This window comes from Pan troglodytes, chromosome 9 (genome assembly GCF_028858775.2).
Source record: "Pan troglodytes isolate AG18354 chromosome 9, NHGRI_mPanTro3-v2.0_pri, whole genome shotgun sequence".
Classification (NCBI taxonomy): domain Eukaryota; kingdom Metazoa; phylum Chordata; class Mammalia; order Primates; family Hominidae; genus Pan; species Pan troglodytes.
In genome coordinates this window covers 116,176,832-116,202,404 of record NC_072407.2, presented here as the reverse complement: position 1 = coordinate 116,202,404, position 25,573 = coordinate 116,176,832, and the positions used below count along the sequence as shown (strand labels likewise).

Below are 25,573 nucleotides of genomic sequence, written 5' to 3'. Positions count from 1 at the left end.
CAGCTGGGTCTGAGAGTACCTGAAGCCTCTCTGTGCCAGGTGAGGGCTGAGCAGTTGGGGTGGGGAGTATGGAGGGGGAGCTTTCTCTCCCAAGCCCCCAGCAGCAGAATGACAGAGAAGACCCCCAAGAAAGCCCATATAGAGAGCAAGTCAGAGAACCAGACCCTCTGAATCTAGCAGTTTCATTACAAGAGCACAGTGTCCAACACATAGTAGGCATTTACATTCTGGCTGTGTGTCCAGAGCTTCACGGGAGGCACGGAGTTTCCACGTGAAGGTAAGACCCAGTTTCCTTGTCTGAACAATAAGTTATCCCCAGGACTCTTTCATCTCCAGTATACTTCACGTGTAAAAGATGCTTTCTATAGATGGTCACTCTCTCTAGTTTCAGACGTTCCCAAAGTCATCCTGAGGCCCCTGCAGAGAAACTGCAGCCCAGGAGTAGGTTCTCTGGGGGAAAAAAACCCAAAAACCTCAGCTAGGCTCTCATGTAAAATTTCCAGTAAACCCCAATGTATTCCAGAGATAGGGAGGTGGAGGCAGAGGCAGGAGGCAGGAGGAGACCCAGACAGAAGAGAGAGAGACAGAGGCAAGACAAAGGCCCAGGGAGACAGAATGGAGTGGGGAGGGGAGCAGGGGTTGGGCGAGACAGAAATTCAAAATAAAACGAAATACTGATTGTTTCAGTGCCATTTAAATATCTCCCAAACACTGGGCAATGAAAAGAAAAACTACCCCATATAAATAAGCAAAACAAAGTAACAAAAAAGGAGAGGATGTATTCATTTTACTGACATTTTAATGGCTCCTCTCCTTCCCCCACCACAGAAGATGATTACAAATTAAGCAGCTTTTAAACGCTTTTTACTGTCAACAATTAAAAGGAGGGCTGTGGGCCTGAGAGTGTGGTGGCCATTCATTCCCACAGTAACCAGGCTATCAATATCAGAGACACCATGCGGCCTTCCCGTACTGTACGGCACACAATAGCCAAAAAGGGAAAAGTGCAGACAGATACTGTTAATTCTGCAGGACATTCAGAAGCAAATTAAAATATAAAAAAGCTCCCAGCGCATACATAGATACCAAGAACGAGGGCAGGGCAGGTCGAGCTCATGGAGTTGGTCTTAGCAACGGCAGAATGTATGCACAGCCTGATTACACCTGATTCAGGGCTCCTTGCGTTTGTTTCATGTACCTGCATGTGTGTGCATGTGTGTGTTGCACATGCACGTGCACATTACAGGAAGGACCAAGGACAGAGGTTGTTTTGCCTTCCTAGGGTCAGAGGAATAAATAAATCGAGCCCAGGAGCTCTACGTCAGAGCCAGAACCAGCCAGGGAGTAGAAAGAGGACACACCCACTGCCCCAACCTGGGCTTCAACCGAGAGGGCGGGACCACCAACGTTCACCCTTCCAACACCTGCCCCACGGCCTTCTCCGCTGGGCCACAGGTAGAAATCAGGTGATTCTGATTTCACTGCGTTCAGAGGAAAGGATTTCATCATTCCAGGTGAACCAAAGGAACACATTTGATTTTTCAGAAATTGACTCTTTTTTCACAATTCAAACTATCATTACCAATTCATGCCCAACCCCTGCCTGCCCCGGCCCAATACCACCCATCTTCACATCCTTCTAAAAGGCTAAAACCCAGTCTGTGTTAGGTCCTGGTAAATTCTGTTGCCAGAACTCTCTTTTAGCTAACTCAATATAGTTTCTAAGCATCCATGTCATCACAGGTATCTTTGAAAATAATGGAATAATGAAAAGCCAATTCCAGAATAAAGGGGAAGAAAAGAAAAGGGTTAAAAAGATAAAGGAGCAGAGAATGTAGCTACCAATTTCCTTTCCAGTCCTTCAGAGAAGGAGACGGAAATCACAGAAAGCGAGAGTGGGCTACCAGGTGGAGGGTGAGAGGCTGGATTTAGAAGCAGCCGGGTATACTTCTGTACCGTAAAGTTTAATATGCAGGAGGGATGACAGAGAAATAAAAGAGACACGTCCCCTTTAAAAGGAAATATAATTTACAGTGTGCAGCCAGGCGGCCCATAGTTTCAATCTCGTTTACTATAGAGAAAACTCTGCTAGCTGTTCTCTATCCCACAAATCCGATTTAATCAGACAAGCCAGCCAGCGTGGCTTGGAGTAAAAACGGATAATTAGTAAACAGAGAGCTACTCCAGTGCTTCATTGGCATTCGAGTTGGGCTACTGTGTCGCATTTAAAATGCAGTCTGATGAAGTTTACAAAATCAAACCATTTGTTACTCCTATTGAAGAGGCTTCAGGCCACTTGCAATTAAATTGGAATTAGTGCTCAGAATGAGACACAGCAAATTCATACTAAAAAGGGATCTGACTTTGAGACATTTGACTTCACTTCAACAGTTTTCTGTGTGAGTGTGTGTGTGGGTGTTACTGAAAGACTCCTTACTCACCCCGACTCTGCAGGGCTCCCCGACTCCCCACAACCTGCTACTCTCTGGGCTGGCTATGGGGGATGGGGCGCCAGGGAAGGGGAGGGACAGCTGACACCAGGGCGCCCGCCAGGCCTGCATTCACACCAGGAAGATACTGTACTAGGGAAAATGTGTCCACAAAGGACCATATGGCTCCCTTCTGCATTGAGCCCTTGGACAAGAGGGTGGAAGGGGGCGGGGAAAGCTGCCAGAAGGCACACTTCTAGGGGGCACCGGCCCCGCCCACCTCAGACAGCAGGCTGGCGGCCTGGGGAGAGTGGGGGCACCTTTTCCCCTTGGCTGGGCTCCTGTGATGCCCTGCAAAGGGACTGCTTCACTCACGACATCCTACGTATCAACACGCTCCCAGCCCCGTGCACTGTGCACTGCCCCTCTAGGCAGAAGAGGGGAGTGAGCTCAGGTCTAGGCACGGCTTCTTAACCTGGAGTCCACGGAACCCCTAAGCTGTCCAGGGACAGAATTCAGGAGATTGGTGAACTCAGAGAGGGGAAAAAAGTGACATCTTTATTTTCACCAACCTCCAACTGAAATTCAGTAGCTCCTTCCATTAGGAATATAAGCAACCAGCAAGTCATATGGGCAGTACTGGTAACTACTTGGTCACCGGTAGACATTACAGGTATTTTCACACTGCACTAGAAATGTTGCAGTCATCTCAAAATATCATCTATGCAAGCCACTCCCGCAAAAATATGGTAGTTATTCAATTACAGCCTGATGTTATTGGTTAATGGGATAACAAAGAATCACACATATTACTATATTACAAATGGTTTTTAAAAAATATTTTGATATTTGTATTTCAAGTTTCCATGACAATCCTATGTATTTTACTTTCTGCATGTAGAGACCTGATTCTGAGGAAGAGTTCAGGGGTTTCGCCAGACTGCCCAGGGAGCCAATGGCACAAAAAAGTTAAGAATCCCTGTCTAGGAGTCAGGGAAGGAATGGGGAGTTGGTGTTTAATGGGTACGGAGTTTCTGTTTTACGGGATGATAAGAGTTCTGGAGATAGAGTGTGTTGATGGTTGCATGACAATGCTAATGTATTTAATGCCACTGAATTGTCCTCTTAAAATGGTTCAAAACGCAAATTTTGCATTACATATAATTTACCAAAATTAAAAAATTAAAAACCAATCCTGGTCTGAAACTACCTGTACCCTTCTGCCACCCAGAAGTATCTAGTCCAAACTGGTATTTATTCCCTCAAACTTCTCCATCTGCAATGGAGAGCCAAACTAAATGCTTGGCCTCCCAGGAAGCAGGGAGTATGGGGCCTTGCAAAGGACACTACAGGAGGCCCAGCCTTAGTCTTCAGCTGTGACACCCACAAGACTTAGAGACTTGCTTTAAGTTCAAGGTTTACTGTCTTCCCCACCTGTCAGAATGAAAGCTGCATGAGAGCTGCGACCTCACTTCTCTTATACAGCACTCTATCTCTTGGTTCTGACAGGTGTTCAATGAATATTTATTGGATGGAGAGAAGGACGAATAGATGGATAAAGGATTGCACAAATGAATTTGATTTCTCTGGACTTCAACTCTTCTGTAACATGAGGGGGGATAGGCTTTGTGATCCTGTGAAGCTATTGTTCTAAGGGGCTCCGTCAGCACGACATCCTCCCCTGTCTGCTGACCACACCTTCCCCCAGCACATGGGGCCCAGGAGGTGGATGGTGGGGGTGTGCATGGTGCACACAGGTGGGGGATACCTGATGTGCAATACTGGGGGTGATGGGCCACTGTCCTCCTGGGCCCCAGGACTTTCCTGCAGACCTCAGGGACAGCGCTGCTCCGGCTGCTGCACAAAGCAGTATCCCCTTGCTGCAGTCCTGCTGGAGTCCACTGGGCTCACCAGGCCACCTTCCCTGCCACAACAGGCTGGTGGTGATGGTGGTGGACAGGGGACAGTAAATTTATAGGCTTACTGAATAGGCAAGCAATGAGAGGGAGTCCGTAGGCCTGAGGGAGAGGCTTTTAGGCAACGTCAGGCTGCCTGCAAGGGATTTTAAAGCCTGGAAGGAAGATACTGTCCTTCTTGCTATTTGGGGAGGGAGAGAGAGGAATATGATATGATAAAGAAAAATAGGAAAATAAAAGAGCACATTGCCCACTAGCATTTCCCATTACCCCCACATCTGGAACTACCCTCCTTTCAAGTAGGTTGCTCTCCTGATTCTATAAATCAGTTTCAGGGAAGGAAGACGAGTGTCTGGTAGGCATCTGGCTGGAGTTCAAGGTCATGTCAGGTGGTGTGCATGCTCCTCATGGGCAGCGTGGTCCCTCCCAACACTCTCACACGTTCAGACACGCCAACCCTGGGCACTCTGAAGGAGGGTCTGGAGAGAAACCCCAGCCTCAGATGCCGACACTAAAAGGAAACGTGAAGTAGAATGTCACTTCGTGGTTTGGGGTTCTCTCCTCCCATGTGGGTTTTGTTTCTTAGGTACCTCCCCTTTCAGCTCCTCCTCTGGAGTTTTTGGGCCACTGCCTGACAGCTCTGGAGCGTGGGGTTGATGCTGGGGCAGATGGAGGCCTTAGGGCTGACTCTCTCAGGCCAACCACAGGCTGTCCAGCACCCTGGTTAGAAACAGTAGTGAAGAGAGACACCTCTGTTCTAGCTACCCAACACCAGCATCACTTGATGGCCAAATCTTTCTGCTCTTCCTTTCTTCTGTCCAGTGCTCTTCATTTCTCTCTTTGGGTGATGGTGCTTTATTTCCCCTGGGGAACAGCATTAGAGATTTACTTTATGTACCCCTCACTCAGTTACTCACTTACTGACTCACTCATGCACCTCAAATTTCTTGAGTCCCAATTCTGTATAGGAATCAAACCCTGAGGCTACACAATGATAAGAAAATACTTCTTGGCCCCAAGAAGCTTACAGTCTGAGAAGTACAAAGCAAAGAGCCTCGGCGTTGAAGTCAGACCACACCTGGGTTCAAATTCTGACTCTTCCATTTATTTACTAACTACATAATCATATGCAAATCACTTAGTATCTCTGGGTCTTAGTTTCCTTTCTGTATTAGAGTTATAGTACCCACCATGCAAGGTTGCTGGGCAGATTAGAGATAATATATGAACAATGTCTATCACAGTGTCACATGATTAGGGGATGGAGAAACAGTAGCTGCTTAGAACACTGATCCAGTGGCTGGGTGAAGAAGGGTGTGGGGTACAGATATTTAAATCAGTTGGCTGTGGTGTTTTAACTTAGGTACTTCTATGGTTTAAATGTGTCCCCCAAAGTTCCTGTGTTGGAAACTTGATCTTAATGCAGCAGTGTTGGGAGGTGGGGCCTCTTGGGAGGTGTTTGGGTCATGGGGGCTGTGCCCTCACGCGTGGATTAATGTCGTTCTCGAGGGAGTGGGTTCCTTAGGAAAAAATGAATCTAGTCCCCTCTTGTGCTCTGCTCTCTCTTGCCCTCTCGCCTTCCACCAGGGAATGGTGCAGCAAGAAGGCCCTTGTAAGACGCTGGCACCCTGATCTTGGACTTAGCCTTCAAAACTGTGAACCAAATACATTTTTGTTCTGTATACATTACCCACTCTCAGGCATTCTGCTACAGCAGCACAAAACAGACTAAGACAGGTACCATGAGCTGCACTTAGGCCCCCTCTAGGAGGTGCTTATAGAGAACACTCTCTGTCTTTCATCACCAAGAAGAGCTCTATCTCTACAGTGTCATATTCAAACCTCATTCCCACCTTTTAAATTCTCCCATCCAGTTACTCCCACCAAACCCATTATTTGATCTTCAAAAATCTCCCTAGAATGCCTTTCCTTTCCTTACTTCTTTCATATTCGGTCCACACTTCAAGGCCCATTGTCCAACTCCCCACTGACTTCTGGCCAATTCCTGAACTCCCCTGCCTGGGATCCTTCAATTTCACCAGCCTGCTGTACCCTAAGCTTGGATCGGTCTAACTAACCACGTCCTCCACTCCTAGAGCTGCCTACCCACGTTGCCTCTACCTCCCAATTGCTCACTAACTCCTCAACCCACTGTAATCCCACTCCTGCTTCTATCATTCCACTGACACCAAAACTGTTTGCCTTTGATACCCAGCGACTCCCATGTCACTAACAGCAACAGACATTTTTTAGTCTGCCCCTTAGGGGACTTCTCAGCACCATCTAAAACTGACTGCTTTTTTCTTTTTGAAATCTCTTCCTTTAGCTTCCATGACACCACACTCTTCTGGTGTCCCTCCTATTTCTTCCAGCAACTCCTCAATCTCCATCGTGGATTGGGATTGTTCTGGAGGGGTGGAATATGTTGGGGTTCCTCTGGATTCTATTCCAAGCTCTCTTCTCTTTCTATACTCTCTTGTTATATAAACTCACCCAGTTCCAAGGGCTTCAATGATCATTTATATGTTGACGACAACTCCAAAATGGACATATCCAGTGGGTCTCTCTCTTCTGAATTCCAGATACGTCTGTATACCCACATGCCTCCTAGGCACACCCTACCTTTGGATGTCATGCACACCCTGCTACTGTATATGAAAACTGTTCAGTATCCTAACGATAACAATAAAAAAAGCTCTTTTTTCTTGTATTCTTCATTTCAGTAAAGAACTCCACTATCACTCAGTTGCCCAAGCAAGAAAAGCGGGCATTATCCTACATTCCTCTCTCACCTCTCGAAAGAGATCAATTACCAAATGTTTTCGGATTTCTAGTATCTTTTTGTGCATTTATTTATCCACCCCCTCATACAGCGACGCTGGTTCAGACTACCGTATTCTTTGCCTAAATGATGGCAATATTATCCCAATCTCCCTGCCTTCAGCTTAAACCCACCAGTTGAGTCAAAACCAAGTAGTCAAAGTAACTTTTCCATGACATCACCTGATGTCCCTCCCCTGATTAAGATCCTTTCATTACTTCCCTATTGTCCCCAGAAAAAGGCAAAAACTACTTAAAATGGTTTTCAAGGGCCTTTCACCATTTAATGCCCATTTACTTCTCCAAGTTCAGATCTTAGCCCTCCTCCCCACTCCCATTTTCAGTTCCATGAACTTGTCTTACTCTCTCCCTACTCTGGACATTTACCTACCTTGACTCTCAGCCTGGCATTCTTCCCTTTCTCCCCCATTCCTTCATTGTCTTAACTTCTTCTCATCCTTCAGATGACAGCTTAGATGACACCACCTCCAGGAAGCCTCCATCCAAGTTGGAGGTTGCTCACGTGTGCTCTAATAACATCCTTATACCTCCAATATAACAATATTTATCCTGTATATGACTTGCTTATTTTCTTATGTGTCTCCCTAGAAGGCATGAAACTCATGAAGACATGGGTTCTGATTTGATCACCACTGAATTCCCAGAGCCTAATATACTACTAAGTAAGAATGGGTGTTCAATAAATATTTACCGAATGAATTAATAAACAAATAAATACATTAAAAATAATCTATTAATACTTCTGTGGGCTTGAGCCAGAGCTCCAGGCAAGTCATAATTTTCAGAGCCTACACCATTAATATCTGACTCTGACCAACTTCAACTCAAGTAAACATGCTGGCTTACTCTCCTCTCTCAAGCCACCCACCCACTCACCATCCCCAATTCCCTATGAGTTGCAGGCTTCTGAGTCCGTATATTCCCATATCTTTTAATACGTGCGATTGTTAGGTGTACACTCATATCCACATGTGTTAGGAGCAGGGCATAGGCTTTTGTGGGTTTGGTTTCTCCTCTCAACCTGGAAGTATTCATTCATGTGGTACTCAGTGCAGTGCTACCCAGATGTCCCTTCCTGATGAGGAGTCATTCACAATTGAAGACACAGATCTCTAGAGAGGCCTGCAGAACGGCTATCACTCTGTGGCCAAAGCTGTGAGATTGCAGCCAACGAGCACCTACAGTTTGGGATCTGAAGTCAAACCTGACAACAACTTCTGGGCACTGATGGAACATGTAGATGTCTCCTGGTGCACACTTCCTATCTCTTTCTCCTCCAAGACCAGGGCAGGCTCTCAGCTATCCCTGCAGGGCCTGCTGTGAGCTGCCCTCAGGCACATAAGCTGACCTCAGAGTCTGAGCCCTCTACACTCAAGCAATGGGCCCCCACAAATCACACTCTTGGTGGGTTTTCGTCTCTCCTCAGATGGTGATATATATGATATACTGTTTTGAGATCAATTTTCACAGCATATGGGGATTCTCTAGAACAGGGATGCTAATGGAAATGCCAAAAGCCATGTCACTAGCATGCTCAGAAATCATGACCTCCAACACCCTCCTGCTAGGAAAATAAAAAGGGGCTTCTTTTAAGAGGTGAACAGGCTTTTGTCAGATGTGAGTTGCTCTCAGTCCTGGCCAAAGATCCTGGTTCTTGTGGATCTAGAGATGATCTGGCGGTGGTGGATACAATGCCAGGTGTCCTCGCAAGCAAATGTGACAATACAGGCAGCCCCCCAGGGATTTACCAGCTCCCGGACAAAGGATCCCTCGTCCTTGTCATATCCATTCAGGTTTCTGCCCAGAATCACTTTGCTCACTCCTACACTTCCTGATTCCCCCTCTCTCAAAGAGCCCCTAAAAATAAGAAAGACAAGCCGTAGTGTTTATTCCATCACCTTCAGGCTTCTTTCTTAACTTATATTTTGGGGGTTGGGGGAGCTGTGACTTTCAGGCTAGTCCAAGAGGCCACTGAGAATTAAACAGCATGGATGATACTTTCTGTTCATTCAGGTTAAAGTAATTGTGAGCTTGGAGTCTTTGGGCAAAAGTCATTGAGAGCAGTGAATTTGAAGAACTTTCTAAATGTCCCCATTTGAACCCAGATGGAAGTTCTGTGAAGTTTTCAGCGCCTCAAGGATCAGCATGAAAGACCCTGTGATTCAAAAGATGCTTCCACCAAGCACGATTCCACACCACCCCTCACCCAAGACTCACTTGTTTCATTAGTGTATTCTCTGCAGGCGACAGCAGAGCCAAGCTGGATGGTCACTGCATGATCATGGACACTCTGTAACATGGGTCTCCTCTTGCCACGTACCCATCCTTTATTCCTCCTTTGTTCTTCCAGACTCCAAAAGCTCCTGGGCCATACATTTCACTCATCCTATTCCCCTTTCCTTCCTCTTCCTGAGTCATTCAGTTGCAGTTGTTTTCTGAAATTGCCTTTTAAGAGAAGACTGTTGTTTCCTAGTAATACCAGCACAGTCAGAGAATGCTAAAGACTGCCTCCCTCTGACAGGCCTGGGAAATGAAACACTCAAGAAATGGCCCAGAGGACCATTCATGATCTCAGACATGAATGGGAGAGAAACAACCCCCAAGTCACCCAACTCAGCCACTCTGGCAGCCTGAGTCTTGGGTCTTCTGAAGCACCTTACAGTGAGTGGAAAGTCAGGATGGCATGACAGTGGGGTGGAGTGGAGAAGGGGAATGAATGTGTGTGGAGTCCCTGAAACATTCTCTAACTGAAATGCTTCCAGGCCTAAGGTGTCTTCAGTGGCCTCCACTGTCATTTGCTTAATATGCACTTAATTTTAAACTTTAAGACATGGCAACTTATTTAATCTCCCAACAGGCAAGATCTGGCTTGATTCTCCAAAGGAGCTTATTCCCCAAAGGATGAAAGACCCCAGTGATCTGATTTAGGCAGAGCTGGATCAGCAGTCACACACGGTTGGTACAGAAAGTCTGCCTCAGAACACCAGGACAAAGCGTTCATATTAATTAAGATCTTCATAGAAAGAAAACTCTCTCCAGGGAGTATCTGTTTGATTATTCCTATTTACTCAGTGATATTGCTGCTTGGCTCTTCCCTACCCTCCCTTTCCTAAGAAGCTGAATGGGTTCTGAAGGGAAAAGGAACTAGCACAGCCTTTGAATGGAGACTGTAGGGCATGAGGGGGGAGTGGGTAGGCTCTTCCACTGAAATGTTGGCCACCATGCCAGAAAAACCACCACAGATCACTGTGATGCTCACACGTATTCTACGACCTGCACATGCCTGCATGTCTTCAACCAGGGAAACTAGGGAAGCTGTCTACCTGGAAAACTTTTATGACAGAAAGTCCTGCTTCAAAGCCACATTATCTGTGGAGTGTCCCAAGTACAGAAATAAAGGACCTGCACCACCCAAAACTCTATGTAACTGCTGTGGTGTGCATCCCCACCCCAGCTCACTCTGTCCTCATGACCGTCCCTAGAGGGAAGTCATGGGAGGAGTAGCTGATACATTCATTTACTTATATACTACTTAATTAACGGGGGCTGTGACTGCAAGGCAATGGAGAAAAATAAGAATGTTGCTACAACTTTCCTCCATCTATGTCTATCAAGCATCCACCAGCACCTGGTCTGGGGAGACACTGTTGAATCAGACTGACACAGTCCCTGCCCTGGTAGAGCTTCCCATCTACTGAAGGAGACATTAATCAAATGACTCCAGTACTTATGCGGCTTTCAGGGTTGGAATTTAAAGTTGAGAAGGGCTCCAAGGTAAAAATCTCCCTGTACCAGCTCCTTACAACACAAACACTCATCCACTCTTCTGTAAGCATCGGAGGCTAGAACATGACATATTTACACACACTCACATGCATGCATTGCTCACACACTCACATGCATGCATTGCACACACACATCCCCCACTCCAACACCACAGTGGAGGCCTGAATGGCTGCTATTCAGGGCCAGGGGCCTGGGCTATGTCATTAGAGAATAGCAGGCAAGCAGTTGCTCCTACTTCCTTGTACTGGAAGTCTGCTTCTGCCTGAGCTGATTTATTCCAAGGACCATCTGGGCCCAGAGAACAATGTGCTCTCCTATCTGAATGACCAGCCTATTAGTCATACCCTCTTAACTCGACCCCTCCGTCCACTAATCTTCACACTTTCCTTCATTCCCTTTGACGGAGGCCAAGGACTGGCTCTCTTTTCTCACCTCTCTCTAGGCTGGAGAAGTCCGTCTGGGACAAAGAGCTCTGGCCTCATGCCTGTGGGTCCAGCAGTCAAACTGGGACAGGCTATGTGAAAAGGGACCCGCAGCATTCCCCCTCACTCTCCCAGTCCCGTGGCCTGGTTTAGACATGGGGGTGAGCTCACCCTGACAGTGTTCACCCCAGGCTTTCCAAGGCTTCCAGACCCCAAGCCCAACAGACTGGAGAATTAGTTCAAGGCAACTCAGGCCTAATAGCTCCCCTTGAACTCACCCCACACCACTCTGCACGCTTCCCAGAATGTCTGCAAACAGCTTATACAATGCCATCACATCCTTACTCACATTTGTCTTAAATTGTCCTCTGACTGTTTAAAAGACTTTTTTTTTTTTAAGCTTTTTTTAAAGTTCCTCCAGAGCAAGAAAAAAAAACAATCAACTTTTATCTCCCTCACAGCCCAGGACATAGCTAGGCCCAGAGACACAACTCAATTTTGCAGTAAGAATGAGTGACCTCAACACAGAAACCCTAAATCTTCTGATTGGAATAAGGAGCCTAAGATGCTTCCCATCCCACTCCCCAGCACCCCATCCAAAGGCTGGGCATCTCTGGAATGGGAAAGACCCAGCCACCCACTCAGACCCCTAATCCAGCATCACACACTTGCTCAGGGAATTCTTTTTTACATTTTAACTTGGATGCTACAGGTTGCTGTTTATGCTCATGTCTGTGACCTGGAGTGTTCTGTTTGTTGGTTGGTTGGTTGGGGCTTTTTGTTTTGTTTTTGTATTTAACTAGAAAGGGTGATGAAAAAAGGGAACTCTGACCCATGGGGATGTAATAATCTTCAACTCTTCCTTCCCTACCCTGGTTCCCACATGATGCCTCCCTACTGTTGTCTCCTCCATTCTAATGAGGTGGAAGTCAGTGAGTGCATCCGTCACTCTGCCCCAGCCCCACTATACATATACACGCACGTACATGCATACACATGCCAGCACATGGGCGTGCACACGCACATGCACACACACACACACGGCTCTCACTTTACGCCTTGTGCCAAGACAGAATTGATGGTGATGAGCAAAAGAGACAGGAAAAAACTCAAGCGGACGATTAGCTGGGTGAGGTTTATGGCAACAGGCAACAAACTCACTCATTTCATGTTTTGCAGAATATAAAAGCACCGAAACATTTTAATTTTAAATTCTTATCATTGAATTTACTGCTTTTCTCTCGCAATGATTTGTGTTGCTTTTTAATTTTTACAGTCTCTACAGAAGCCAGATGCTACTGCCTGAGGACAAAATAATAAAAACCTACTGCAGTCATGAGTTACAGAACAAAAAAGAAACAAGCAGTTGACAGAAGTTAATATCTCAATTTAACAGTGCTGCTTTGCTAATGATCCTTTGATATGTGTTTATTTAGAAAGGTCTGATCTTGACCTTGAAGGCAAGCTCAACCACAAAGTCTTTATGAGAAAAGAAAAAGACTTTATTTATAGATTGGCTTTATGTCAATCACTCCAGCAGCTGGTCCCGAAGTGCCAAGCCACTGGAGGAGGGTGTAGAGGGAGAGCGGCCACCCATCCCAAATGGAGTGCTCATTCCAGGATCAGTGTGGGACAGGGAAAGTGGAAGAGGGGTTTCAGAAAATGTAAAGCCCCAGTGGGGCAGGACCCAGGGCCCTGAGCTCCCCTTCTTTGGAAGGAATCAGGGTGCTTGTATTCCCTCCAGACAATGCGACAGAACCAAGCATGATGAACCTCAGAAAAGAGACACATGTGCAAAGGGATGGTATGTGCAGCAATGGAACCAGCAAGAAGGGTTCACCTGGGTTGGACTTCCAGGAAGGTCCGTGCAGCAGAGCAGGTCCTTCTCTGAGAAATTTCCAACAGCAGCCTGGAGGACTGCCCATCCAATCCCCCTGGAAGCAAGAGGGTGGATCTGCAATCCCCTAAGTCCCCACCAGTTCTGAGATTATTCTTCAGCCTGTCAGCCTCTTCTCTCCTACCCCAGGGCCAGGGCCCTGTTCACAAGAGATCCCTGGGATTTGAGAATGCCAGGAGCTGGGCCAGGAGAGCGCTCCTCACCCTGGAGAGACCCATCTATCTGCAGGGATCCCCACACCAGGCCATACCTTGAGAATCCGCCTCTGAGAAGCCCTCTGCACCTGAGGTCCCATGCTTCCTGCCTTCCTCACCTTCCAGGGAGCCTAAGGAGCTGGCTGCAGGAGGCCCTTCTCTGCTGAACAGTGCCCTTTGCCCCAACTCTCATCCCCACCATGGTGTTCTGCCCTTAACTCATGACGCTTCATGCCCCGCCATCTGTCCAGGTGAACTCTACTCTCACGGTCTCAGTGACCACCAGGAAGCCAGGAGGCCTCCAGCCTGGACTTCTCTTCTGGGCACAAAATCCATACACCTAGCTGCTCCCTAGATGTTCCGCAGACATCTTATATTCAACCTGAATATCCAAACCTGAAACCCACATCTTCGCCTCTCAAACTTGCTTGGCCTGGATCTCCATCTCAGCTGTCAGCACTAACATCCTCTTGGTCACTCGAGCTAGATGCCTGGACGTCACCCCGAAGGCCTCTAGGTCCTCTTGCCTGACATTGGGATTGAGATACCCCAATCCAGCTCATTTTCTATCATGTAAGCATCCCTCATCAGGATAGCCACAAAAGTCTCCTAAACACAGCTTACCTCCCTCTGATCTCACCTGCACAGCACCACCAGTGCGACCTATCCAAAATGTATCTGATCTCATAACTTCCTTTTTAAAGGCTTCCAAGAACTCCTTGTCATCTGTGGATAAAATCTAGGCTCCTAAACACAGCCTAACAAGTTTCTGTGGCCTGGGCTTGCCTATGCCTCCAACTGTATCCGCCACGCTCTATCTCAGCTGAGCTACTCAGGCCACAGCGTCACTGTTTCTAAACACATACAGTTCCATTTCTTCTGTCCTTCTCTCCCTTCATCCTGGCTACTTTCTACTTCTTGAAAACCTTGTGGTGTCTTCCTTTCTAGAAGCCTTATCTGTCCCCTGGGTATCTGCTGAGCACCCTTCCTCTGGGCTACCACAGTATCCTGTGTATAAATATCTCTATCGCTGCACTCAGCATTCTGCATTATAATTGCCTGTTTATGTGTCTGTCTTTCTCTCAACTCTGAATTCCTTGAATCGAGAGACTGGGTCTAGTCATCTTTCTATTCCCAGCATTTAAGCACATAGTAGATATGCAATAAATGTTGAATGAATGAGTGGCAAGCCGTCTTGGTTCTTCTGAAAATGATAGGGAATAGGGGATCTTTTAGTGTCATGCCAACTCAGTGAGAATAGGGGGTAAGGGGAGGTGACTTCTTATTTCCCTCCATCTCCAGTCTCCAGTAAGTCAAGAGAAATATGTATGTGCTGCAGGCTGCCTCCGGTGTGATGAGTTTAGGCTGATAGCACTGTCTTGCCAGAATGTTCCTCTGGGCCCCAAACCAGCTGGGTGTGCATTCCCCCACAAAAGGTTACCAGTGTCCAAAGGCTGGGCTTGTGCAGCAGCCCCTCCCCCTGTCCTTGTCACCCAGCCTCCTTCTGACCAAAGATAAGGGCTGGGTCAGAGCCCCGTTGACCGGAACAGCAATTTATCAGCCTAGTAAGGGTGGGACAAGGCAGAAGATGGCCCACCAGCCAGTCTGAGCACAAGGCCAGCAGAGGTAAGACTCAGCTCATGAACGACAAATGTGCCAGTCCACCCCCCAGCTCTGCTAGGAAGTAATCAGCACCCAGAACAGGGACGCTTCTGCATTTGTCCCCACCCATCCAATAGACCAAAGCTGCAGCCTTTACAGGTGCCTGTGTGTGCAAGGGAAAGGGTGCACTGGGAAGAGAGGATAGGAGAGCTCGTATATTTCCTCTTCACAGCTCAACAGCCCCATGGAAAGGTTCGCTCAGAGCTGTAGGGCCTGTTCTCACTCAAGATAAGCGGGAGAGGTGGTAACAAATGGAAACCACAGCCTTATCTTGGCCTTCCTTCATCAACGCTCCCACACCCCTACCCTGTCTGCTCTGTTCAAGAGCTTCCCTCCTCCAAAAGCCCTTCCATTTCTAGGCTGTCTCCCTGAGTGCTGTACTGGCCTGTGAGTCCAGGCTCCTGCCCCTGACTATTGCAGATGGGAACAGCCAACCTTTCTCAAATAGCCATCAGAGAATGCCTGAATTTTGTACCCAACATCTACCTGTAAGATCTGTAATCACAAAATAATTCAAATTAAACTTTCAAAACATAAAAAAAGACAAAAGCTATAAAAAGATAAGGGCATCTATATATGTGCCCACTCACAACTGAAGCAGCTCTAGAGATGGACAGTTATCAGTCTCTCTTAGGAACATCTTTGCAACTCAGGAAGTTCTCACCAATGTCTAACCTAATGCGGCTGCTGAGGCTGTACAGCTCTTTACCTCTCGTTGTAGGGTAAAGACAAAAGGAGTCTTTCTCTTAATTTCTCTTTTCTTCCTAGCACACCAGGCAACTTCTAGGTAGAAGCAATATGCTGTACCAGAGAGACATCTGAATGAGCTGCCATATCTTTCCCTTCCCCTTTTTGGAAAGAGCCAATGAGATGTGAGGTCTTGATCATCCTGGACTGGCAGGGAAGGTAACCCATCTCAATCCTCCAGAATGAAGAACCCGAGCCTGATCCTCAATGAGAAGAGGGAGCAGAGAAGGGAACAAGTGAATCCCTGGGCCACTCAAGAGAAGCAAGAAGGCCAACTTCTAAAACAAGTTATTTTACGGCAGGCAGCCAGTGTAGGTCCAGACTGAGTTATGTGTCCTTTGTGTTGAACAACTACTAGTTATCAGGTAAGTCATAAAGGAACATTCGTAAAATTAGATTCACCACTTGTTTTTATAGCACTCATTAAGGGACATAAAAAACAATTCTTTTCAGCGTTGTGGTGCTGAATTATAAATTCAATTAACTGGACACAGTTAACCTCATAGATCCAGAAATCTTTATATTAAAGAAGCAACTTCCACCTATAAGCAGGAAAAAAAAAAAAAAGATAAGCTCCTCTCTCTGGCTTCCAAATCCCTCCACCCCAATTGAGCAGACTTTCTGCCATCGTCGCTCACGTCTGCCTTTTCTCCTTCACTTGTGCCTTCTTCTCTGCTTTAGGAAAAAAAAAATTTCAAAATCAAGAAAAAACAAACAAACAAACAAACCACCACAGGCTGGCCAACATGGCGAAACTCCGTCTCTACTAAAAATATAAAAATTAGCCGGATGTGGTGGCGCATGCCTGTAGTCCCAGCTACTCACGAGGCTAAAGTATGAGAATCGCTTGAACCCGGGAGGCGGAGATTGCAGTGAGCCAAAATTGCGCCACTGCACTCCAGGATGGGCGACAGAGCAAGACCCTGTCTCAAAACAACAACAACAAAAAAAGCCAAAAAAAAGCCCCCAAATAACACCAACCACCCTGAGACTTTAAATCCTCCAGCAAGATATAGAATCTCTCTTCAGCCTAAGCTTACTCCAGGGATCGTAATAGCCATAGGGCTGCTGTGAGAGTTAATACAACTAAATAATAAACTTAGCTGAGTACCTGGCCAGTATGCCATAAAAGGTAATGCCATTAATATCATTTTCAAAAAACTTCACAAATAACTATCACAGTTATTAATATCATTTTCAAAAAACTTCACAAATAACTGTCACAGTTATTAATATCATTTTCAAAAAACTTCAAGTCCCATCTCCCCTACTAACTCTTTCCCAGTAATCTAATCAGTACTTATTGAACATCTAATGTGTACCAGGCCTTGAGTTAGGTCCCAGAGATGGAAAGATGAGTAAGGCACTGTCCCCTTACTATGGGGGTCCAGACATGAGACTAAATACTGTGTCCTCGTTAACATATTCCTTCTCTAAATTCCTCTCCACGCACCACCCAGGCTGGCATCTGATTACACAGTGACCTTTTGCTGGTCTCTGGCTGATTTATATATGTCTATATATAGTGTCTCCCCAGCAGATTTATGTCAGAATAGTAGGAAAAGACAAAACAAAACATGAGCGCCAGCATCAGGAAGCTCTACAACTTAAAGAGGTGGAGCAGCAAGTAGTTCAAGTGTGAACTCTGCAGTCATTCATGGTGGATCAAACCCCACTTCACCACTTACTACTGCTGTGTGACCTCAGGTAAGTTACTTAACTCCTCTGTGCCTGTTTCATCTAAAACCAGGATAACAACAATCCCTGTCTCACAGGGATTTTATGTGGATTCAAAGAGATGACCTGTTTAACATGTTTAATACTACTTAGCTTAAAGCAAATTATACCCCAGAGAAGGCTACCTATGTCTAGCCCTGATGTTCCTCATCTGGACACAGGAATGTTCATCGTGGAAAGTTAATATGAGGACCAAATAACACAGTCTGAGGTAAGCACTGGCACAGTTTGTGGCACCCAGTGACTTCAGTGAGAATCTAATTACTGCTGGGGTCTCCTCCCATGAGCAAGAAGCAGATCTTTCTTCACACCTTTTTCACAGTGGTGCCCTATCAGTCCAAATTAGCATTCGCTAATTTAATGTGAATGGGAATGGAGGGAATGGAAAGGAATGAGGATTTCTAAAGCTATTCTTTAGAAGACAATTCTTTGTATTGCATTTTTTAAATGAGGAGGTGGTGGGATGGAGAAGACAAACAACAGGATACAGCACACGTGAATTTATGCGAGTCCTACAAATACCTATCTCTTGGCAAATGATTTCTCTGCCCAGTGTCCACCTTGGTTCAATGAGTTGGAAGCGATGGGCAAAGCATTTCATCAAGGCCTCACGTCACCAAAAGCCTGGGTGAGAGTTAAGAGGGACAATGTTTCCCTACAGCAGCCAGGCCATGGTGGAGCAGCACAGTAGACTGAGGTGTCCTGGCCAGTCACAGCTCTGGATGGCCCCCTGTGGGCACACAGGGGGTCGGGGGGATGGGGGAACAGACAGACAAGCTTCCATGGGTGGGCCACTCCTGAGCCACAGAAGGAAGAAACAAAGTCAGCTGTTCAGAAGGATGTCCAGACCATCCAGTGATGAAGGTTGAGGGAGGGGTGCTGGCATTTTCTACCAAGCAGAAAACATAGAGACTTCCTCTGCAGATTTTTAGAAAAGGGACCCATAGCAATTCCTCCGGCACACGTGAGCACGGACTGCCTGCTCCGAGGCAGGCGATGGGGGATGGGGGGGATAAGCCAGGTGGTCCCTCAGGGATGCTTCCAGCCCAAGGAATTTAAGAGTGGTTCCCAAGTCTCAAACATCCAGGACTGAACAACGCAAAGGTATCATTACATTTATCTTCACTTGGCATCCAAAGCAGCTTCGGGAAGCAACCTGGCATGCTCAAAGGAGCACTAGGAAATACAGAGAATCAGAGCCCAGTGCCTGACTCCGCAACTGTGTAGCTGTGTGACTCTATAGCGAAGTCTTTTCACCTGTCAAGGCTCAGTTTCTTCATCTATAACAGGAGAAAATTGGAGCAGAGAATCCCCAAGTCCCTTTCTAAATTTGTGTGGCTATGTTAAAGGAGAAGAATGACCTCTTCCCTTCCTGCTTTCCCAAGCAGGGTCCACACCAGACAGGAGTGGACAAGAACTCCAGGAAACTTTGAAAATGCCTGGGGGAGGGGGAGAGGCACAACAAAGCCCCTTACTTTCTTTCTTTCTTTCTTTCAAAGTCACTCCCAGCTTCTTGGGACACAAAAGTATCTGTTAAGGTAAGTTAAACCTTCTCAAGATGAATTTTCCTGCTACTTTTAATTAAAAGTTCTTTAGAATTTAAAGAACACTATTCAGAAAAGGCTGAAAAAAAAATTTCATTGACACTCCCCCCTCCCCATCCCCCCTTTCCCAAGGAAAAGAAAAAGCTGTTTTGTGCACAGCTCGCCCGGTCCACACTGTACAAAAGGAGGTGGGCTGGCGGCAAGACACATGAGATGACCCTTTGACCCCAGACCGCTGACAAGTCCTCAATGGCATAAATACCAGATAATCAATCACATGCCAGGAGGGCGAGTCCCCCTGCCCTCGCCCCAGCGTTGGGGTTTATGAGAGACACACTGTAAATAGACACTGGCTTCTTAAAAGAGGCCCCCCTCAGCATTCCAGGGGCCGGCCATAATCCCGAACCAGGCCTGGCCAGATCCTTGACCATCTCGTTTTACAGCTTTCATCGCGAGCTTATAAAGCGCTTTGCCCTCCCAATCCCCCACTGCAAGCTGGCCTTCCTGGTATGAAATGAAGTCAAACTCCCCACTGCGAACGCAAACGGGGACTCTGAAAATCACTGCAAAGAAGGTGAGGGCAGAGGACAAGCAGGAAATGGGGCAGGTCGCCAATAACACCCCAATGCGGGGGAGGGGGAAGGGAGCCAACCAGGACCTGGGGAAGTGACGAAGAATCAATAAGGATGATACTGATGACAATGGTAACAACTGTGGTAACAGTAGTTAGTACTGGCTCAACACTTAGTAAGCACCAAACCCCACAGTAAGCACTTCATGTGTATCCTGTTATCTATCCTCAAAAATAACTCTAGGAGGCGGGCACTATTATTGCTATGCCCATTTTACAGATAAGGAAGGTAGGTGGGGGGCTCAGAGTTCAAATAATTTGTCCAAGGCCACAGTGACAGTTAATGACAGGGAAGATGAGATTTAAACCCACAGAAATGGCTCAGGTCTAGATATACCTCCACCCCACACCACCAAGTCTGCCTGGAAGGAGAAGAAGGTAGAAATCAATCTGCACTTTTAGGTCACTCACTTGGCTCATGCCTGTAATCCCAGCACTCTGGGAGGCCAAGGAGGGTGGATGAACTGAGGTCAGGAGTTTGAGACCAGCCTGGCCAAAATGGTGAAACCACTGTCTCTACTAAAAATAGAAAAATTAGCTAGGTGTGGTGGTGCACACCTGTAATAATCCCAGCTACTCGGGAGGCTGAGGCAGGAGAATCGCTTGAACCCAGGAGGCGGAGGTTGCAGTGAGCCAAGATCAAGACACTGCACTCCAGCCTGGCGACAGAGTGAGACTCCATCTTTAAAACAAAACAAAACAAAAATCAACATATCATCTGAATAGTTAAATCTCCAAGACAGCCAGAAACTAGGCTAGTTTCAGAGGAGAAAGAGTTTTTACATCCAACTCACAAATTTTGAACCCCACTGTGGTATAAGATTCTCATCGCTGTCCTTTAACCCACCTTAGATCCCAAGAGCCCTGGCAGTGAACACCAGGCCTGGGATGTCTCTAAGGTAACGATCGCCTTCCAAAATTTTGCTCTTGCTCTGAAGAACTTTACCAAGATTCTAAACTAGCCCCGGCAAACAGGGAAGTGGGGGTGAGGAGAAGAAGACAGACGCTCTTGGTAAATAATTTTGATAATGCTTTTGTTTCAGGGTCAAAGGTTAAATATGGCCACACTAATCCGCTTCTTCCAAAATTAAAGCACAAGGGAGATTTTTCTGTAGCTTAGCAAGAGGGCTTTTTCTCATTGCTGGGGAAATGGTACTGATCCCGCCCACTGAACGGGGATGCTCGGCTGCTGCAGACAGAGATTTGTGCTAATTTGGACAGAACATCCCAGCTCCTGGCTGCAGGGTTAGAGTTATTTATTATTAAGACCAAAGTGAAAGAAATGCAAGGTGATTCTTAAAAATTTTAATAGTCCCTCTGTCCCACCCCACCGGCTTTTGAATAATGCTTCCTGAAATGTCCTAGAAAGGAGAGAAGAGAGTAAATGCTTGGGAACCCGACACTCACAAACTGTGCGCGCGTGCGCGCGCGCGCACACACACACACACACACACACACACACACTAGCTTTGGCTGTAAGAGAAAACATTAATGATCAACCCGCACATTTGCAATGTTTCACAGAGTGCAAAGTACGCCTCCTTCATCTGCTTTTCTCAGCAGGCTCACCGGGCAAGTGGCTTTTTGACCCTCTTCTACCAATGAGGAAACCAAGCTTCTGAAAGGACAAGCAACTTGTCTGAAGTCTTGCTCCTAATAAGTAGCAGCATCAGGGCTAGAAATTTCTTTGTTCCTGTGGCTGCATTCCTGAGACTGTAGCAGACATACAGATATCCTTCATGAAGAAATATGGGGTCCCCTCAACAAACATGAGACCCACAGCAGGATGCCAGAAGGAACTCTGATCAGAAATGCCTCTCTCAAACCCATTTTCCTGAAGCTTATCCCTGGGCTATGGTGTACTCCTGAAGTGGCAAGTGAGAGAGGGGTGAACATGCCTGGGGGCCTGAAATTGAGGATTCTCTATCCTTGCCTCCTGCTCTGACCAACAGTTAATTTTTCTCTTCCTTAACCCTGGTTGGGGGAATAGTCACCACCCTAAGGCAGAGGAGAGCCCCCCAGGGAGGCAGTTGCCTTGCAAGAAATGATTGTCCAAGTGTCAACAACCTGCTGCTTCCCAGAGCCTCAGGGTCAGAGGCCAGGAGGGAGCACAATGGCTTTCTGGAGCTGAAGGGTCTGGGGAGAGGGGCCTCTGGGGATCTCCGGAATGTGAAGGCTCTGAATCCAGGCACCGGGGTCTCCTGTTTTTGCCCTTTTATATCCTTCCTCCCTCCACAAATCCCAGACACCACTAACCTGAAAAACAGTAGATCAAGAAAGGAACGGGATTAGTAACAGCCTACATACACATGCATACACAAAAAAGTTTATTTCACAAGAAATGGCCAGCAAATCCTTCTCCAGCACACAAAATAAGTGCACCCCAAAGCAGCTTTGAGTGTCTCCCCCTCCTGCTTCCAAACCTTCCCTGCCCACTCACCCCACCAGAGTTGGGTTATCCACCTTTTCTGCATCCATGATGCAAGCCACAAAGAGACCTCCTTTGTCTCTGCCCTCTTCTTATCTGCTGTCTCCTGGGGGCAAGTTATCTTCGGATGCGGGCACCTGCACAAGTGGTTGGTTCTCAAATCCCATTGGATGAACGAGATTTACAAGGGAATTACACAGTTTGGGGAATCTCTTCCTTCTGAAACTTTCTACTCTAGAGGTTATGGAACTGGAATGGTTTGCCTGTGGAATCTGTCTCATTGACCCATTCGGATGACGCCGAATCAAAAACCTTAAGATACCTCTCTTCCTAACTTCTGCCCACCACCTAACACTGAATACTTAATCACTGAATGGACCAGTCTGTTTCCCTCATTATTTTCTCTATCATTCAAAACAATAGTGGTTAACTTGCTCTTGCACAGCATTTGTGGTGGCGGTACGTGCAGGGAGAGAGCAAGGGAGGTGCAAGATAAAAGAAGCCAACGGAAGAAAAGGGCCCAGAAAAGCTGGGATGGGAGGCTGTGCAGAGGGCACAGACTGGGGTGCATTGGCATTGCAGGGCACCTTGAAGCCAGAGCCCACAGCAAGAGGAAACATCACAATGACATCACCTTACATCTGAATCATGCTTTACTGCTTGCAAAGACCCTACCCTGTTCTAAGACCATTTTGGTCCTCACATCCCTTTTTGAGGTATAAAGGGCAGGTATGGTGTCCTAATTTTTCAGACAAGGAATCTGAGACTTGCAAAGGTTGAGTGACTCTTTCAAGGTCCTTCACCTGGCAAGTGAAGAGCAAAAATCTGAAGCCAGACAAGAACAGATTCTTCATTCCTGCTTCTAATCAGGAAGCTCCCTTTTCTGTTTTTGATTAATCATGCAATAAACATTTATTGAATGATTATTTGAACTAACACAGTAGAAAGGCCCAAGTCCCCAAGGTGGTTCAATCTTCACCCTAACTCATGGAGTGGCAAGATAGCTAAGGGCAAGTGGTGTACATCTATGGTGCTGGAGACCAGAAGGAGGGTCAACTGTGAAAAGGGTGTCATAGAGAAGACAAATGAGCTGAGAAGACTCTATTAATACCAGGCAGGCAAGGCCAGGCGTGGTGGCTCACACTTCTAATCCCAGCACTTTGGGAGGCCAAGGCAGGAGGATCACTTGAGGTCAGGAGTTCGAGACCAGCCTGGTCAACATAGTGAAACCCTGTCTCTACTAAAAATACAAAAATTATCTGGGTGTGGTGTCACATGCCTGTAATCCCAGCTACTTAGGAGGCTGAGGCAGGAGAATCGCTTGAACCCAGGAGGTGGAGGTTGCAGTGAGCTGAGATCTTGCCACTGCACTCCAGCCTGGGTGACAAAGTGAAACTCTGCCTCAATGTGTGTGTGTGTGTGTGTGTGTGTGTGTGTGTGTGTGTGTGTGTGTGTATCAGGCAGACAAGACACATGAGAGTGTGGGGGTTAGTGGAAGATGCATGGAGAAGAAAAACAGCCAGGAGAGTCTGGGAAATTCTAAGTGGCTCAGTGTACATGCATCATAGGGGGTGACAAAAGATGAAGCCTGTGACTCTGATTGTGAGGAACCTTCTGGGCCATGCAGTAGAGTCTAATCTTATCCCATCTGGAAATTCTAAACCCTGGTTATACATAGGAATCTCCTGGGGAGCTTGAAAATACATCCATGTCTGAGCCCCATGCAGGAGGTTCTGATTCATCCGGGTTGAGGTGGGAGCCTTTGCTTGCTATTAATACATTTTTTTCATAAAGTTCCTCTAAATGATTTCACTGTATAGCTGGGGTAAGACAATGAGGATCCTTTGAAGGATAAGAGAGAGAGACGCAAGAGCAGGTATGGGTGTTAAGATGGCAGAGACATCCTTACCTAGGATGTAACACATGAGGCCAAGCACCAAAACTTGGGCTGCAGCCATCAACTCTGCATCCACCCTCCATTGCCACCTTTGTCTTACAGGAACGAGGCAGTTGTTCAAAAACAGAGCATGCCGCCATCCTGGGGTCTTATGTGATAAACCTCTCACTAGGGTCCTTTCCCAGTGTCACTTGCCTTCAGACCAACAAGCTGCAGCTGTCAAACCAAGGGCACCTGAGATCAGACAGAGAAGTAACATGGGGGAAATGCTGTATGCAGAAGCCATAGGTGTCTAGCCACAGCAGACTGGATTTTGGGCAGACAAAGGGATGGGGAACCTAAAAACATCACTCCTGAATTCTTAGTGCAGGTATATCACATCCAATTGCCTTGTTTTATTACTTATCTTTTTAGATATGTATGTTTTCCTCCCTAGCAATAGTTAGCTTTCTCAAAGCGGGCTGAGCCCTAATTTTTCTATTTTGTAAAAATGTACAGAATGCTTAGAACAGCACAGCTAGCAGGCAAAGTGAGGTTTGAGGAACTCCAGGCCAGCAGCATCAGGCTTGCTATGGGGGCTCCTCAGGCCCATACAGAGCCCTGGTGCAGACCCTGACTCACAGATGGCCAAGGAGGGCTGCCTGGGGGCAGAATCTCCTACTCTGGGGATTTCCAGGAAAGGGAAAGAGGAGCTTTTCTGGAGATGGCACAGGGTTGTGGGTAGAGGGACAGAAGCAGTGGTCTAAGACCAGGGATCCCTGGGTTCTAGCCCACAGTGTGTCTCTCCAGCCTGCTGTGTGATCCCAGACAAATCACAGAACCCCTCTGAAGCTCAGCATCATGCTCCCTAAGGCCCCTTGCAACAGTTCTGCAGTCTAGGAGTCTACAGATTTTAGAATTCTAGGACCCTAATTAGTGTCTCCCGATGTGAAAACACCCCAACACTGGGCTCAGTATATGTAAATGGCAATTCCAGACTCTACTTTTGAAAGGTTGGCGATATGGCACCATGACTCGGTACTAGATGAGACAAGTCCTCTTTCTGAGTAGCAGCCAGCCTCCCTCTTGACATCCAGGATCCTAGGATTTGGAGCCCAGTGGGTGTCCCAGAACAAGGAATCTAAGCTAGGGAGCCAGATGAGGTCAGTGGCCAAGACCTTGCCCTCTAGATCACTTGTCTGGAGACAGGGGATCCCGAGCCATTTCAAAATAGAAAAACCCTCGGTGCTCATTCACTTGTCAAAAGCCTCAAGTGTGTTCCCCAGAGGAGAGCAGTCAGAGTGACTCTAGGGCCCAAGGGGCAGCTTTCAGATGCAGAGTCTCCCCCTTGTCAATTCCTGTAACTAAAATGAATATGGAAAAGATAATTACCTTTAAAACATACTTAATACTTGAACACACTATCTCTACCTGCAGAAAAAGAATGTTATCTGATGGGATCT

The 25,573-nt window shown here is 46.8% G+C and overlaps 1 protein-coding gene across 7 annotated transcripts in view; it reads right to left on the bottom strand.

Moving 5' to 3' along the window:
* Window positions 1–25,573, bottom strand: part of ZBTB16 (zinc finger and BTB domain containing 16) — a 195,644-nt gene that overhangs the window by 24,273 nt on the left and 145,798 nt on the right. The window contains exons 5-6 of one of the 7 annotated variants that reach the window (XR_008538149.2): window positions 24,144–25,573; window positions 1–22,062 (exon numbers count right to left, since the gene is read on the bottom strand). The exon at window positions 1–22,062 is cut by the window's left edge and continues 4,766 nt beyond it; the exon at window positions 24,144–25,573 is cut by the window's right edge and continues 13,514 nt beyond it. The exons of 5 other annotated variants lie outside the window; for them this stretch is intronic. The gene's annotated coding sequence lies outside the window, so the exon portion shown is untranslated. One more of the 7 variants, XM_016922021.4, reaches the window with a different exon arrangement.